This window comes from Lepisosteus oculatus, chromosome 14 (assembly GCF_040954835.1).
Source record: "Lepisosteus oculatus isolate fLepOcu1 chromosome 14, fLepOcu1.hap2, whole genome shotgun sequence".
NCBI lineage: Eukaryota > Metazoa > Chordata > Actinopteri > Semionotiformes > Lepisosteidae > Lepisosteus > Lepisosteus oculatus.
In genome coordinates, this window is record NC_090709.1 from 6,558,098 (window position 1) to 6,571,614 (window position 13,517).

General features: G+C 49.0%; 1 non-coding gene and 1 pseudogene across 1 annotated transcript; both read left to right on the forward strand.

The window, feature by feature from the left end:
* The first annotated feature begins 1,674 nt into the window (after positions 1-1,674).
* Positions 1,675-1,793, forward strand: LOC138216361 (5S ribosomal RNA). The gene has a single exon (XR_011180073.1). It is a non-coding gene; the product is annotated as a 5S ribosomal RNA (ribosomal RNA).
* Positions 1,794-2,330: 537 nt separating this feature from the next.
* On the forward strand, positions 2,331-2,448 carry LOC138217837 (5S ribosomal RNA; annotated as a pseudogene).
* Positions 2,449-13,517: the final 11,069 nt, after the last annotated feature.

Consider the following 13,517-nt stretch of genomic DNA (forward strand, 5'->3'; position numbering starts at 1 on the left):
CAACCTCGTGATTACTGCTACAATTAATAATTGTCTCAGTAAACCCATCAAACCTCTACAACCACGATACACCACCATAAACTATATTAATTTAGGAACATAAACATATAGTGTAAACTGTATATGGCTGGTATTGGTAGTTTAAAGAAAAAATACACACCAGTATTCCACTTTCTTCCTTAACATTTTAAGCATCAAAGTCTTACATGTAGTAAGATTTTACCACGTTTCGGAAACGTTTTTACATGCTCCTTCTGACCATCTTAACTTTATATACTTTGTGAAAAGTCATAAGATATTCACATTTTCTGTGAATGTGCTCGTTATCGGAGTAAACAAAAGCATACTTTTAGAATTTGATTAATAGGGAATATAATATGGAATCACGTACCTAAAGAAATTAATAACGATATAATTATTTTTATGTACTGTAGCTCAAATAGTAGTATAATACACTTTCTATGGATACATGTGCTTCTACGCAACGCAGAAGCACATCCACAAGTAACATTACCTAGCTAAGAGAGGACATTGGCTAGCCATTATGATAAATACAGTGGAAAAAAGCAATTGGGAAAATAAGACCTACTGATCTGTTATACATACCAGGAAGAGAACAGAATATGATTTTTTTCTGTTCGAAACGTGTGTTGTCTTTATGAAATTCATGTATTTTAAACGTTTAATTAAGAAGAAAAAAACTTACAGAAAGATACTAAGCTGATCACGAGATAGAAAGATCACCCGTTTTTCGCGCATAAAAAGTGGCTATTAACTGGGTGAACTGTTATTAACTGGAGTCAACTGGGTGAAAACACATAATATGAACATGAAACAAAACAAAAAATAAAAATAAGATACAATCTACAGACATTAAAACCGGTGTCATGGAAATATAACTATCAAGGAAGCCACAAGAGAGAGTTCTCACCTGAGTAAGGTCTTTATTTCAATATTGGGAGCAACCAGAGACTCAATCTGTTACAAGCAGTACAGGGTTTTCATAAGACGTTGCGCTGTAAAAAAGCTCAGCGCTTTGTCCATTCTAAAACTTCCACTTTCCCTAAGAGAAAACAGATTACATCAAAAAGCGAAAGAAGAAGCACTAGATATGTTATTCAAAGCTTATCAGTTACTTTCAGCTAATTCTAACGACCCAGACAGCATATATTGTTTTGGTACATTGTCTTCTAAAGAAACCTAAACAGTGTACTTTGTTGACGCACTGTTTTCTAAAATTCTGCACGTACTGTAGCACAGCAATTACATCCTTGAAATATATTATCTAAAAGCCCCAATATATTTCTTTGCAAAGCTCTCTACATTTTAAGAATCAATTTACTTATTAGATTTCCACTTAAAGACTTGTTCGGCTGGCGTTCGGAGAGTCGCGTTTTTCAGAATTGTATTGAGATCGTTTTCCACAGAGCTCAGATGTCAAAGCACAGCAGCAGCTCTCCACAGCGATCCTCTATAGCGCCCTTTCTCCCGCAGCTCCGTCCTCATTGGAAGGAAGCAAGAGTGAAAGGCTGAAGTGAAATAGAGCGGGGACGAAGGCAGTGAAGAGAGAGAACGTGGGAAGAAGAGAAAAACGCAAGGGAAAAAAAGCAGCGTCGTAAAAGAGGTGACGGAGCTGTCCTCTCAATAAGAAGGGTGCCAGCGAGCCTTGCTCTCGCTTACGGCCACACCCCCTTGAGCACGCCTGATCTCGTCTGATCTCGGAAGCTAAACAGGGATGGGCCTGGTTAGTACTTGGATGGTAGACCGCCTGGGAATACCAGGTGCTGTAAGCTTTTAAGCGCAGGAGGCGCCCTATCCCCGCTCGCTCGCTCATTCCCCTGTTCACACGTGCAGTGCGGCTTGTCCGTCTGTTTATTTGTCAGCTTTGGCGAGACACGGGTGCTTGTGTATTAGCGTGAGCGTTTTTTATTCTGATCATGAACAGTTTAACAAGTCCGCAAAGGATCGAGGAAAGGTTTATCGCCAGCTGAAAAGAGACACAGCGCTTCGGCTGTGGAGACTTGTTCGGCTGGCGTTCGGAGAGTCGCGTTTATCAGAATTGTATTGAGATCGTTTTCCACAGAGCTCAGATGTCAAAGCACAGCAGCAGCTCTCCACAGCGATCCTCTATAGCGCCCTTTCTCCCGCAGCCCCGTCCTCATTGGAAGGAAGCAAGAGTGAAAGGCTGAAGTGAAATAGAGCGGGGACGAAGGCAGTGAAGAGAGAGAACGTGGGAAGAAGAGAAAAACGCAAGGGAAAAAAAGCAGCGTCGTAAAAGAGGTGACGGAGCTGTCCTCTCAATAAGAAGGGTGCCAGCGAGCCTTGCTCTCGCTTACGGCCACACCCCCTTGAGCACGCCTGATCTCGTCTGATCTCGGAAGCTAAACAGGGATGGGCCTGGTTAGTACTTGGATGGAGACCGCCTGGGAATACCAGGTGCTGTAAGCTTTTAAGCGCAGGAGGCGCCCTATCCCCGCTCGCTCGCTCATTCCCCTGTTCACACGTGCAGTGCGGCTTGTCCGTCTGTTTATTTGTCAGCTTTGGCGAGACACGGGTGCTTGTGTATTAGCGTGAGCGTTTTTTATTCTGATCATGAACAGTTTAACAAGTCCGCAAAGGATCGAGGAAAGGTTTATCGCCAGCTGAAAAGAGACACAGCGCTTCGGCTGTGGAGACTTTATTAATAAGGCCCCTCAGTAGTTGAGATCTCTGTTATACCCATCTATAAACATGCAATCAGCATGTTATTGCTGAAGCAATAGTCACAACATTATTCCACACCTGGGTGAGAGGCGGGTTATGATGACAGTCATGCTTTCTACACCTTATACTGAGCTCAGAAATGGACCAAGCGGACATCTCACGAGCAGATCCCTCCGCGTATAAGAAAAGCAACTTGTCTCAGCAAAAATACCACGGATTCACATCCAAAATATGATAAAAAGGCAAAAACCCCACACTTGGAATGCAAACGTACCCTAAAAAGGAAACACGGTTTTAAAACCAACTTGATTTTCCCCTGGAGAAACCTTTTTATGGACACATCTATTACACATGTAGAACTAAATATAAAGATAAAACTTAATATAAGAAGTCATGACATATCACACATGACGAAGTCTGGTCCAGAATAAACAGTTTACACTGACCCACCTTTATTTACCCTGGTCACTCACTTCTATTAACTGTTTAACTGGGTAACAAATTAATATTTGTTTCAATTTGGGATCTACACCTGGGAGCCCTGAAATGTTGGCCAGAGGGGAGAAGCTGATATTCAGACGTGAGAATATATTAAAAAAAGGATCTGATGTTGTTTTTCACCTGTCTAATCAAAGCTTGTTCAAAAATTATCTGATTATAGGACACACGAGTTTATAATCATACTCATTCCACTTTTTAACCCCGTATATATGCACAATATGAAACGTATATACACTAAATCTCACGTGTGACTCCCATAATATACATTTCTTTACGAAAATTAGGAACACTTACTACAATTATCAACCCCCCATGACGAGGCAATATTTCATACCTTTGTTTCTTTGTGGGTTCAAAGTTCTGTCCTGTCGTTTCACACGTAATGTTTTGGTAGTTATCTCAATTTTCCTTTGCAATTATCTCCAAGATCATCATCAACTTTTTGTAAAACGCTATGCACAACTGATATTTAAAGAAAGTCCTGTACCAAAACGTCTTCGTAGGGAAAGACAACTTTTTTTTCCTTACGTTAGTCGCTACACGGTTACTCAAAAAATCCATTCACCGCCTTTAAAAAAAAGTTTCGTTTTTTATTGTGGTTCACTGACATTTCTGTCACAATTCTGAGGGACCCCAAATAAAATTCACTTGCCGGTATAAAGACGCCGGCGAGGATAAGACAGGTATCGAGCCACCTGCGTATCTAGCGGACGTTTAAAATAAAAAAAATGGCGTGTAATGTTGCGAAGGGCTACTGTTTTTTTTTTTATAGTTTGTCGATTGTAAGGGACGTGGGCCGCGACAGAAATACTGGACGGGGTGGGAAAAGGTTTATTGATGGTTTATTGTACCGCAACGGTCACAATTGACTCACCAGCAAAGATGGCGCCGAGGCCACATCGACTCCCTCCCGCCCTGACTCGCACCGAAGCTCGAGCTGCGGAGCGCGACGCCAAACCGCCGGTCCACGGGCGCGGGCGCGGGCGCCGGACATAGACGTCATAAACCCTTCCGAGGCGCAGGAATTATAGATCACTGTAGTTTCTTCTGGACCCGGGTTAGGGACAGTGTGCCCTCCGTGAGAGTCTTCTGAGGAAGCCAGTGTCTCATGGGTGTCCAGGCTTGGTACCATCTGTCCATCACAGGACACACAGACACACACACTCACACACCCTGGACAGGACACCAGTCCATCACAGGACACACACACACTCACTCACACACCCTGGACAGGACACCAGTCCATCACAGGACACACACACACTCACACACCCTGGACAGGACACCAGTCACTCACAGGACACACACACACAACCTGGATAGGACACCAGTCCCTCACAGGACACTCAGACACACACACTCACACACCCTGGACAGGAACCAGTCCATCACATGACAAACACACACTCACTCACACACTCTGGACAGGACAGCACTCCATCATAGGACACACACACACCAGGGCCAGTTTTCCCAGAAGCCAATTAGCCCAAAAGCCTGTCTTTGGACCCGAAGAACACAGGGAGTCCAGACCCGAGCCCGGAGCCCTTCCGCGCTGAACCCCTCCGTACAGACGGCCGCACACAGCTCCGTTGTTCCCGATTCCCGAGGTGATCTGTTAAAAGAAGCCGGTGTGTTGCCTCCAGGTGACATTTCCTACTGGAGTCAGGACAGGAGGCTCTTCTGTACACAGAAGGGGGTGGGGGTGGGGAACAAGCCGCCCAGCCCTGTGGTTGAAGCCGATACCCCGGCTTCTCTCCAGACACAGCTGGGTGAGCTCCTCCAGTCAGTACAGGGGGCTCTACTGTACACAGAGGGTGGCGGGGGTGTGGAACAACTCCTTTGTTCGGGGCCTTGGGGCATTCTTGTTGTGAAAGGTGCTATATAAAAAAACTGAATTGAAATTGAATCTTACAGGTTTGGGTTTTTCGGAGATCTTGTCAGAGATCTTGTCTGACGTGCCATTTCAAAAACATAACGACACTCCTCACGTCCGAGCGCCGCCGGTCTGTGACGTAACGTATGCTTACACAACCATGACGGTTTCATCATGGACAGCACGAAAGCCCGAAAAGTGGTTGACGTTTTAATTTGGCAACGCCACGATGGATCCCAGTTTTTTTTTTATTTTGGGGGCCAAAGAGGACAAAAAAGGAAACGTCTGGAGGTGGATCGATGGTCATCTCTGCGGTTGTTCTGATGTTCTGGAAAAAACAAAACAAAAAAAAAACGGCTCGCTTGCCCGGGCGTGTAGTGTTTCCACACCCCACGCAAATCAACTTCTCTTCGCCCCCGGGGGCTCGTCGCCCGCCGCACCCCTCTCACGTGATAGGGGCTTCCCCCGGCTGTGACGTACTTACCCTACCCCCTTTTCCGCCAACGTCATACCGAAGGTCGCGCTTCGGGCCGCGGCGATGTTGACGGACTGTCTTGTAGCGTGAGAAGGGTTTAAATTTCGACTTAAGGAGTTGGCCATCGTTATATTTCGCAAGGTATCATACGGGGGGAAAAAGAACATTTATATTTATCAACCTACTAGTAATACTGGGTGGATGTCACGTTCCCCAAAGTTCAGTGCCTCTCTCTAATAAAGTAGAAACGCGACATTAAACTCCGTTCGAAACGGGAGAAATCACCAGGACACTATACAACTGACGTCCGGAAAAGAAAAAAAGAACTCCTATTCCCATTTGTAATGACCCCTTCGTGTTTTTCCCGGTGTGCGCTTATCTTTCGGAGACCGTTTCTCTCTGGTGTTGTTTTGCTGTTGGAATTAATGCTGAGGTGACCCTTCTGTGTGGAGTCTGCGTGTTCTCTCCAGCGGGCCGTTTCCTCCACCGCAGGGGCTGGTCGAACCGGGGTCTCCCAATCGTCACAGAAGTGTGTGTCGTTTTGGGTGGTGGTGGGGGGGTGCATCGGGGATACTGCGCCCCGAGGGGGTGACCTCTCACCTTACTCCGGACGAAGGGAGAAGACCTGTACCTTCACGAGTCCGGGTTGTGAAAACTTCTTCTGGCAGTTCAAAACGTTTCGAAGGGACTACAGCGCTACCCTGTTTTCCATTTCTATCGTGTATTATTATACAGTCATAAGAATCTGTACTGATCACAGATCCCCCTCTCACTACCAGGACTGAAGCCAAGTGCAGCACGAATAATAATAATTAATAAGTCTGGACCCTCCCCTCAGAGCTCTTCCCAGGTCAGGGGGATCCCCTCCAGCCCCCCTCAGTGTGGAGCCCCCACCTGGATGATGCTCCAGTCCGCTCAGCACACAGCAGCTCCCAGTGGGGAGGAGAGCAGAGGGATGGAGCCAGTTCAGAGAGGGGGGGTGATTAGGAGGCCATGATGGGTCAAGACCAGGGGGGAGTCAGGCCAGGACACTGGGGTAACACCCCTACTCTTCTCCAGAGACACCCCGGGATTGTTAATGAGCACAGAGAGTCAGGACCTCGGTTTGACGTCTCATCAGAAGGACAGCGCCTGTGTACAGTCCAGTGTCCCCCCTCACTATACTGGGGCATCAGGACCCACACAGACAGCAGGGTGAGAGCGCCCCCTGCTGGCCCCACTCACACCTCTCCCAGCAGCAACCTTGGGGGGGGGGGGAGGGAACAAACCAAAAGCTAAACAGATTTTTTTTTAAAATTGTTTATTGATGCTTAACAAAAGTCCAGTCCAGTCTGGTGTCCCTCAGCTCCAGTCCAATCCAGTCTGGTGTCCCTCAGCTCCATTCCAGTCCAGTCTGGGGCCCCTCAGCTCCAGTCCAGTCTGGTGTCCCTCAGCTCCAGTGCAGTCCAGACTGGGGTCCCTCAGCTTCGGTCCAGCACAGTCTGAGGTCCCTCAGGTTCGGTCCAGCACAGACTGGGGTCCCTCAGCTTAGGTCCAGACTGGGGTCCCTCAGCTTCGGTCCAGCACAGTCTGGGGTCCCTCAGCTTCAGTCCAATCCAGACTGGGGCCCCTCAGCTCCAGTCCAGTCCAGTCTTGGGCCCCTCAGCTCCAGTCCAGTCCAGTCTGGTGTCCCTCAGCTTCGGTCCAGTCCAGTCTGGGGTCCCTCAGCTTCAGTCCAGCACAGTCTGGGGTCCCTCAGCTTTGGTTCAGCACAGACTGGGGTCCCTCAGCTTCGGTCCAGCACAGTCTGGTGTCCCTCAGCTTCGGCCCAGCACAGACTGGGGTCCCTCAGCTTCGGTCCAGCACAGACTGGGGTCCCTCAGCTTCGGTCCAGCATAGTCTGGGGTCCCTCAGCTCCTGTCCAGTCCAATTTGGTGTCTCTCAGCTCCGGTCCAGTCCAGCCTGGTGTCCCTAGGCTCCAGTACAGTCGTCTGGTGTCCCTCAGGTCCGGTCCAGTGCAGTCCAGTCCAGATCTTAGCAGGCACAGAACCAGGAAAGGAACCTGGAAAGAATATTGTTATTGCAGGTGTTAGGGACATAGACACTGACGTCACCATGACATCAAACAGCAAGAGGAGACTCCTCCTTGAATCACAGACATGACCGGGCGGCGCCCCCCTGTCTGCTTACCTGCACCTCCTCTTCCTCTTCTTGTCCTTGCCGGCAGCCTGCTCCTCCTCTCCCTCGCTCTTCCTCTCCTGAGCTACGGTCTCCGCTGCCTCCATCGGCTCGTCCTGATCTTCTGTCTCCACTGACACGCAGCTCAGGGACTTCAAAAAGACGCAACAGCGCTTCTGAAGCAGAGACAGGAGGGTCACGTTCAGAGTCAAACTGGACACCCCAGGACATGAACACTGCACTGAGAGAGAGAGGGGTTCATACAAACACACTGACTGGACACTCCAGGACATGAACACTGCACTGAGAGAGAGAGGGGTTCATACAGACACACTGACTTGACACTCCAGGACATGAACACTGCACTGAGAGAGAGAGGGGTTCATACAGACACCCTGACTGGACACTGACTGGACACTGGACAGGAGTAAAGAGAGGATCAGAGCATTACCCACCTTCTTTTTCTTCTGTCTCACAGGAGGTGCTGATTGGACCTCCTCCAGCTGGAGTCCGAGGAGGGAGAGAGGGGGCAGGAGAGGGACAGCACAGGGAGAGAAAGAGAGAGACAGGTGAGTCAAGTGTCCCAAGAGCACAGAGACTCTGCTGAGATTACACTCGCAGTGAGTAAGCCTGGGTGTAGCCCACTAATACTGACCCACTGGACACCACAGGACAGAGAGGAGGAGGAGGAGAGAGACACACTGCCTGGACACCACAGGACTGAGAGGAGGAGGAGAGAGACACACTGCCTGGACACCACAGGACAGAGAGGAGGAGGAGAGAGACACACTGACTGGACACCACAGGACAGAGAGGAGGAGGAGAGAGACACTGACAGACAGGGCTGAAAGAGAGAGAGACACTGAGACCCAGGGACAGACAAGACGGCGAAACTCCACCACAGACAGGACAGGAGGCAGGGTGGGACCAGCACTGACCTCCTTCCTCTCTCCTGCCGGAGGAGCTGTCTCCACTTCCTCTTCCTCCTGCAAGTCAAGAGACAGGCTGAGAGAGAGACGGGCTGGTGGGACATCGGCGAACAGAGCTGAAGGCAGAGAGCCGGGGAGACAGGCCCAGCTGGGACAACGCAGGACAGACAGAGAGACAGACAGAAAGGAAGGAGAGAGAGACACAAAGATGAAGGCACAGAAAGACAGCAGGCAAAGAGAAAGATTGAAATTGAGGGACAAACAAACCAAGAGAGAGAGAGGAAGGAGAGAGAGAGACAGAGATCGAGGGACAGACAGACTGACAGACGGGGCTAAAAGAGAGAGACAGAGAGGCAGGGACAGACAGACAGCAGGACGAGAGAGAGACAGAGATCGGGGGACAATAATTTGGTTTTGAAATTTATTCTGAAAATATACAATCATTCACTCCTGAAAAATATCGAGTTCAAATTATACATTATGTACAATATTGTAATCAACATATGGCTAATCATCAAAAATAAAAAAAAAACTGTACTGGGGGACACAGCTGGCTGTGGTGTTCTGGACAGAACACACTGAGGTCCAGTTTCCACCTCCTGCAGGATCAAACAGCACCTCCACTGGCTCTCCAGTGAACAGAGGGACAGACAGAGAGGCTTCAGGCTGCAGGGTGACAATGTCTCTGTGAGCTGAAAGACAATCAGGACAGAGGATGATATAAGAACACACTCTGTCAAGAATATAGAGCACTCTAGTGACCCTACTGTAGACCTGCTTACCACCCACAGTGACGATCACAGTGCTGATACTGCTTCCCATAAGGTCCCTCACTGTGTAGTTGCCCTGATCAGCTGGAGTGAGGGAGCGGAGTGTCAGAGAGCTGTTCTGCACTGACACTCACTGTTCATACCTGGGGCCAGGGAGCCCTGCGCTGCTCAGTAAGACTATACGAGACTGGACAGATCCTGCAGGATCAAACAGCACCTCCACTGGACCAGCAGTGTGGAGGAGGAGAGACAGAGAGGCACCAGGCTGCAGGCTGTGGACTTCTGAGTGAGCTGAAAAGGGACAGGTAGAAACACGTTGAATATTTAGTTTTACAACAATACCTTGAGTTTGGACTGCGATCAGCTTCATTTTGTATTTCAGCTGTGAAAATGCAATTTCAAAAATGCACGCCCCAGTCATGTTAGGTTCAAGTTACAGTTGCATCACAACTCAATACATTTGCAATTCACTTCAAATGTTGTTTTTGTTTGATCCAGTCTGTCCTCACCTAAAGGAGATACTTACTTTTAACACCTTTTATTTCTTCTGGGGGAGGTTAACTGGCTTCTGAGATAATTGTTCCTGGTGTTTGTGTTGTGTATGCCTTACAATGGAGGGGTGAGAAATAATGGACTTATTACATTATAATGAATAATAATTGCTTACACTTATATAGTGCTTTTCTGGACACTCCACTCAAAGCGCTTTGCAGGACATGGGGACTCCCCTCCACCACCACCAATGTGCAGCATCCACCTGGATGATGCGACGGCAGCCATAGTGCACCAGTAACGCTCCCCACACACCAGCTATCAGTGGGGAGGAGAGCAGAGTAATGAAGCCAATTCATAAATGGGGGTTATTAGGAGGCCATGATTGGTAAGGGTCAATGGGAAATTTGGCCAGGACACTGGGGTAAAACCCCTACTCGTTTCGAGAAACACCCCGGGATTTTTAATGACCACAGAGTGTCAGGACCTCAGTTTTACGTCTTATCCGAAGGACGGCGCCAGTTTACAGTCCAGTGTCCCCATCACTAGACTGGGGCATTAGGACCCACACAGACCGCAGGGTGAGCACCCCCTGCTGGCCCCATTAACACCTCTTCCAGCAGCCACCTTAGTTATTATTGTCGAGAAGGAAAGAATATTAGGAACATGAAAAGCCTTAATGTCTTAAATGCATTTTTTATACTGAAACAGAGAGGCACACACACGTCATTACAAACGCACACCCGCACAGAGACGTCCTCAAGCGCCTTGTTCACAATTATGGGCTCCAACAGGAACAAAAAACGCCAGCCTGACAACTCGAGCATTCAAACCAAGAACCCAACACGTACTCACGTTGGCAGCCTCTGCAGAAAAGCATAAAGAACCACAAGCCTTCTCTATTGGGAGGAAAAACACACACTCCCTCTCTCACACTCCTGATTTCCTTAAATAGCTCATTCTTCATCTCTGGCTCCTACATACAGTATAGCAGCGCTCAGTCTGCTTTGAATAAGCCATAAATCCAAGATTTGTTTTATCTGTTCCTCTTGTCTAGGCCTAGAGCTGCTTTTCATAAAAGAGCTGTTTGCATAAATAGCTAGGGTTACAGCTGAAGACACCAGCTTCATCCCCCAGTGTGTTATACGTCGGGAGCAAGAGAAGAGGGCCAGGCCGTGCCTTTTCATAGATTTTTCTTCTGAAAAGTCGGGTTCTCGGAGGCAGATTTAGCCCCTCATGCATTGTAGAGAGATAGACAGGCCCGCGCGCGCACAGTTAGAGCTGCACCCTCACACAGAGTCAGACCCGCACAGACATGTCCTCTTGTTTAAACAAATACACAAACCTGACGGCGCTCACAATGATCCAGACACACACACACACACACACACACGACATCAGCAGTCACTCTCGCACACTGGACCCCAGCTCAGTCCTCACCTCCAGCTCCTGCAAACCGCTTCGAACAAACTGCATTAAGAAAATTAGGTTGCGATCCGGTAGCAGGCCATCCTGGGCACCAGTGTGAGTTACACACTCATTTGTAAAAGCCCTTCCGCATCGTCGGGCATGCTTCACAGTGCTGGACCTGGGCTGTGGGTGCTGTCTGTGTGGAGTTTGCATGTTCCCTCCCTGGTCTGTGGGGGTTTCCTCCAGGTGCTCCAGTTTCCACCCACAGTCCAGGGACAGGCTGCCACTTTCACTGGGCAGTGCACCGTCGCCATGGCAGCATGGTGGGTGGGATCTGATTTCAGTCTTTATTTCCTTTTTTAGAGATCCTGTAACCAGGACCTGTTCACTGCCATGACGGACAGGGAAGCCCGTCATCACTGGACATCCTCTTACCTCCTGTGGCAAAGGGCAGCTGATGAAGCTTTGTGCTCGCCGGATCATAGCAATCGCCACTCCACCATTATCCTGGCACAGCACAGGGCAACTGGGTTCACTCCCTTCAGACTAAAGAGACTCAGTTTCTTCAATCTGTCAGTGTGAGACACTCCCTTCAGACTAAAGAGACTCAGTTCCTCCGGCCTGTCAGTGTGAGACACTCCCTTCAGACTAAAGAGACTCAGTTCCTCCGGCCTGTCAGTGTGAGACACTCCCTTCAGACTAAAGAGACTCAGTTTCTTCATCTGTCAGTGTGGGATGCCTACACCAGCTTCGAACGCCTGTACACAATACCGCGGACCGCCTGCCAGACCAAATTCTGGGCTTACAGCAAACCACCCATTACATACACCGGTGTCTTCCCCGGGCCAGAGGAATTCAGGAACTCACGTTTACTCCGTCATCTCAGGCGATTCTCGCAGGGAGCAGAGATTTCCCAATCGATCAGAGAGAGTCGGGACTTTTTTCCCGCAAGAAACAACAAAACCGAAGTATTCTTCGATGTGCCGGTACAAACTTTCAGGTTATATAGTCCTTCCTTGCTGCTTCAGACATCATTCGGTGTTATGGTAAGGGGGGGTCATAGTATTTGGCCAGTTAAGAGACCCTGGCCAAATGGTCAGTTTAAGATTATGCCCCCTCGCATCTGGAATCCTTATCAGTTAACCCCCTTTCCTGCCATAAACCCCTGTTGCTTAGAAGTCTAATTTTCAGGCAGAATTGACTTAAGTTAACCCTTTTTACATCTTGTCTCTTACTTCAGCCCTCTTCCATTTGCTAGTTCAAAGTTGTACAACCCATTTGTATCTGCTAGGCGGCGCAGTCATCGTGCACAAAGAACGCTTTGAAAAGCGTCAAAGGCAAGTCATTCCGAGTTGGTCGTTTGTGTTTTCCGTTCAGACGCGAAATGCTGAAATGATCTCTCGGCTCCTCGGTTGTCATTTCTGCTCCGTAAAGGAATCACAGCACGCGTCGGCTTCCAGCACGGTGGGTCGGGACACGATGCCGGGGGTCGGAGAGAGCGATGTCTTCCTCGTTAGTATAGGACCTGTCACCTGTCCCCACCTGTCACGCGGGAGACCGGGGTACATCAGGACGCGCATTGAAGTGAAAGCAGGATGCGCTGCGACCTGCACTGTGCAGATCCCGCCACACTAAGAGGTGAGTGGGTCTGTTCGATCACAGCGTGGCGACAAAAGAGGTCTGTTGTTTTTCCGCCTGGTTTCGAACAGGGGACTTTTCGCGTGGGAGGCGAACGTGATAACCACTACACTACGGAAACGGTGGTAAACCATGCCCAGCGGCCCAGCGCTGAGCTTCGCCAATGCGATTCAGCTGCTTCCAGTGCCTTTATTGGAGTGCGCTGATGGACCGTGCTCTCTCTCCAGAGACCAGCACGCCTGTCATGGACGGAGCAGGAAAGGCGGCGCCACATTCTACAGCCCTCTCCACGCAATCGAAGAAATCGGGCTACTGAAGTGGAGAAAATCGCCTCTCCAGAAAGTGCAAATATCATCTTGGAGAGTATAAATCCTATTGCCGAAGGTCAGCCCTGTCTACCAGAGTAACCCTCCCACAGCGATGACCAGCTCGTCTCACACGCGAGAAGTTTCGGTTGGAAACAAGCGCCCCCTCTTCTCGCACTTTTTGCACGTTCGAGTAGTTTTAATGCGGCTCTTTCGTACACGGTGCTGATCTTTTGGAAAGCAGAAGGCAAAACGGACACG